The sequence below is a fragment of the Asparagus officinalis genome, chromosome 2 (genome assembly GCF_001876935.1).
Source record: "Asparagus officinalis chromosome 2, Aspof.V1, whole genome shotgun sequence".
In the NCBI taxonomy this organism is placed as follows: domain Eukaryota; kingdom Viridiplantae; phylum Streptophyta; class Magnoliopsida; order Asparagales; family Asparagaceae; genus Asparagus; species Asparagus officinalis.
Genome location: NC_033795.1, coordinates 68517685 through 68522260, shown reverse-complemented (window position 1 = coordinate 68522260; position 4576 = coordinate 68517685).

Genomic DNA, 4576 nt, shown 5'->3' with positions numbered 1-4576 from the left:
TTGAAGAATATTACACTTAATTTTCTAGAGGATAACCCAAAATCTTTTTTACCACCAAAATCCCTCACTGATTAATTTTAATTGACAGTGGGTCCACCAAAAATGTCTTTCTGGCCCTCCTGACTCTTTCTATGAACAAGAGGTCCACTTTCATTTCAGAGTCCCCTTTCGATAAACGAAAGAACTCCCTTTTTCTTCTCTTTAGGTAAACCTTCTCATGGTTATAACCTAAGTTGAACTTTCACTTCGATAAACGAAGAACTCATTTTTCAGTTTAGATAACCAATCCTATAAAAGGCAGGTTTATCTAGATTTTCTAGATTCTCGGAGTGGAAATCCCACTCTTAGTTTCTTTTGCACTGGAAATAGAATATAAAATTCTTCCTTTCCAGAATCAAGGAATAGAATATAAAATTCTTCCTTCCTTGTATTCGAGTTTGCCTTCACCCTAAAAGAAGACCGGGAAATAGAATATAAAATTCTTCCTTTCCCACACCGATCTTTCCAAAATTTGTCAATTTAGGATTCATCCTAGGAAGTTTACCTCGAATCCTAAGCAGGGATAAGTCTGCGCCTAACACGCGCTGCCGGTTTAGTCTTTTTCCGCATAAAAAGACACCAGAGTCCGATTCTGGGGTATTCTATCCTGAAACCTAAGCAAGGATAAGTCTGCGCTTAACCTGCGCTGCCGGTTAGTTCTTAACCGTTAAAAAGAACACCCGTCCACATATTCAACATTGTGGCAGGTCGTTATTAATAACACCAAAATCCATGCTTTACACGCATGGGGAATGTCATCCTGAATCCTAAGAAAGGATATGCCGACGCCTAACACGCGTCGCCGGTTTAGTCTTTCGCCGTAGAAAAAGACACCAGAATACCAGTCTGGGGTATTTTATCCCGAAACCTAAGTAGGGATAAAGTCAACACCTAACACGTGTTGCCGGGTAGCCTATTCCCGTAACAATGGCGAAGTCTATGTATTCGACATCATAGCACGAAGTCTAAGGGAGTTCATTCCCTTAGCACAACGTTACATGCGGAATGGATTCCGATAATCCGCATGCGGTAGTCGGTAAAGGCTAATCAAATCCGTTGAAGGCTGGGGGTTAGCCAAAAATCCTAAAGTCAACACCTAACACGTGTCGCCGGGTAGCCTATTCCCGTAACAAGGGCGAAGTCTATGTATTCGACATCATAGCACAAAGTCTAAGGGAGTTCATTCCCTTAGCACAACGGTACATACAGAACGGATTTAAACAATCCGCATGCTAGCCCGACTCAAATGGTAGTCGGTAAAGGCTAATCAAATCCGTTGAAGGCTGGGGGTTAGCCAAAAATCCTAAAGTCAACACCTAACACGTGTCGCCGGGTAGCCTATTCCCATAACAAGGGCGAAGTCTATGTATTCGACATCATAGCACAAAGTCTAAGGGAGTTCATTCCCTTAACACAATGGTACATGCGGAATTGATTTAAACAATCCGCATGCTAGCCCGACTCAAACGGTAGTCGGTAAAGGCTTATCAAACCCGTTGAAGGCTGAGGGTTTGCCAAAAATCCTATGAGTATTATGGTCAATCATTTCAAACGGAATGAGGAATCATAATAAAGATAAAGACAAAAATCAGGTCCACTAAAGAGAATCAAATGTCAAGGTTTTCAGCAAATAAAATCATACATCAAGCCCATGGCTAAGAACCTGCTGACTGAATTCAGACAGCTTCTCATCATAAGAGCGTCTAAGCTCCTCCTGCAACTCAGCTCTGACAGACTCTTCGTTCGCGGCTAAAGTCCTCACAGCAACCTCCTCTGTCTCAGCCAGTGTCTGCTTCAAGGACTTCAGCTCATCAGATAAAGCAGCATTTGCTTGCTGATTCTGCATCTTTGTGTCTTCCTTCTCACGGAGTTCTCGTTGATCCTGCAGCTTCGTCATCTGCAGAATACTCAAGGCCTCCTCTCTCTCACGGAGTTCCCGTCGGAGCTGATCTATCTTGGTCTCACAAGAAGTGATGGAAGAATCAAGCTCGTCAAGTGAGGATGATTTAGTAGCAAGGTTAGCCTCAACTCGATCTACTCTGTCCCGCTGCACCTGAATCTCAAGCTCAGCGACCATCCGATTACTGCGCCATGACTGTAAACGAGTATCCAACTCAGCAGCAATGAATGAAGAGACACCTGCATTCCGGAGCTCGCGAAACATCTAAAGCTCATGCTCTAGGCAAGCAAGGTCATCAATTATAGCCGTCGCCAGATCCGGATATCCTATGTCCCTTATTAAATTTGTCTTGGAATCAATGTAGGGTTTAAACTGGTGAAGGGAAAGTCCGTTGTGGAAGAGTTTGCCAAGCATAGCATTCATAAAGGAGAAGAAAGAGCGGACTTCTATGCAGATGATGATCTTCTCAGGGTCATTGTCCGATAACAACTCCTTCACAAGGACATGAAGCCGAGAGGAAGGCCCTACACAAGAAGGAGAAATCTGTCAAGAAGTTTTAATAAAGAAATAAAGGATATTCGTAAATTGCTTAATTCATACCTCCTTCTCCTTGAGTCACTGGGGGTAGTGGAGGTGTGACGACTGTAGGTGTATCAACTGGTGGAGTTGGTCTCACAGCCGGCTCAACAGGGTCAGTGTCAACAACTATTAAGCACAAAACAGAATGATCAGACACATCACATTATAGCTGCATTAGCCAAAAAATTGGCTAGTCCTATAATTAACTTGAGAAGAGACACGTACCTTCAAAAGAACCATCCTCGGGATTCCCACCAACTCTTCAATAGGCTTCACAGGGACAGTCTTATTAGCTGCTAACAACCACCTGCAGCTCAAGAAAGTGAGGTTCAACTGTCGCTCAACACCCGGGAGACTAAACCTAGCACCAGTGCAGCCTGTAACGGTCCACAACCATGCACGAAGACCGTCCACCAAACCTCCATGAGCCCGAAGCTGCTGGCGCGGGTTCCCGACATAAAGCTGGTCATAACCAAACTGGCGAGCGAATCGGCAAGGTAGATACGGCTCTATAAAACACTGATTCCCCACCCGGAAAGTCAAGTAGCCCGGCCTGATGTTCACTAGCCAATTAAAGCAGCCGATATCTAAATAAGTGCGATACTCCCTCGGCTTCTCCTCATCAATCAAACATTCGCCATACCGGCTGGAGAACTGCGGAAAACAAGTAGAGAACGCCCAGCACTTGTGGACCTGTAGCTGCCTCCTGATATCAGAGAATCCTCGGCCTTCCCACTCGCCATTCTCAAGCAGCTGTAGTAAGGGAACAGAATGGTCCATGGCATGCGGTACCGACATCTTGTCAGAACGATGAAGGACGAACCAAGCCATCAAATAAATATACGGAAGCTCCACCTTAGTGGTAGGAATCTGAGTCGGCGATTCCTTCTCCTCCCGTGTAAAAGCGCCAGAAATTTGTCGAAGCCCTCGATGAATGTTAGCCACCATCACCGGAAGAAGTGAAAGTTCTTTTCTGTAGGCAAGTTGAACCGCAGGGTAGAGCACTTCCAGTGGCAGAGCGTCACCAGACTGATACGGGACCACGCATTTCTTTAACCAGATAGCGAGGTAACCAGCAAGAAGGGTCATCGGACGAATCGGCACAGTCGCATGGAATAAAAATAATCTGAACTTGGTCCCTGCAGGAAAGCCGATCTCAGGACTGCTATTGGTATAGGAGCGGGCGTCAGTCTTCTTCAGCAGCTCATTAACCTCTGAAGGAGTAAGCGGTGCTAGTTCACAAATAGTTTTGCCAGAATTGCTCTCCAGATTCCTGAACAAATAAGATGCGAACTGCTTCAGGCTCACATTTGATTTGGTCCTCTTCGCTAAGGGCCTAGACTGCGCCAAAGCAATGTGATAGTGACAAGTGAGGTCCCATAAGGTCTCGTAACGGTCGGGCATGCGATCCTTCAGCTGACTCAATTCATGGTTGGAGGGAAAATACTCCTGATATAACATCTGACCCATGGGCAAGCCAGAAATCTTATGTATCTCATGGAGAGCCAAGCCCAACTCTCCGTGCCTAGTCAGAAAGGTATTCGAATCCGGATTATAAAGCTCGCATAGGGCAAAGAAATGCTTCGCACTAACAGGTAAACCATGCATGGTGGCACGAATGGCTGCATAAAGACCGCAAGCGTGCAACTCCTCGCTCCAACGGCTCAAGACGTACTTCGTCATACGAGCCCACCAAAACCTGTCCAAAGAATGGACCCAACCATAGAATCTGTGGCGCGGCGCAGGCATCTCCCGTCCTAAGTTAGCGAGGCGATTCCTCAAAGTGGAAGCAGAGGCAAGGAACTCGTTACGGGGCGGTGCATCTAGCCCCAGTACTCCAGGACGCAGTCCAACAATGTGATTCCTGCTCGAACCAGGAACTGCCTGATGAGTAATGTAGCCGCAGTGAACGCTCTCATGCTCCTCTGTCAAACGCCACGACATCTCCCGTTTCACAGCCTGACGCCTGAGCTCAGTCAAAGAACGATGTCGAGGAATCTTCGGCAAATACAGGAAACTACTGCCAGTCTTATGAAGCCACTGCTCGGCTTCAATAAA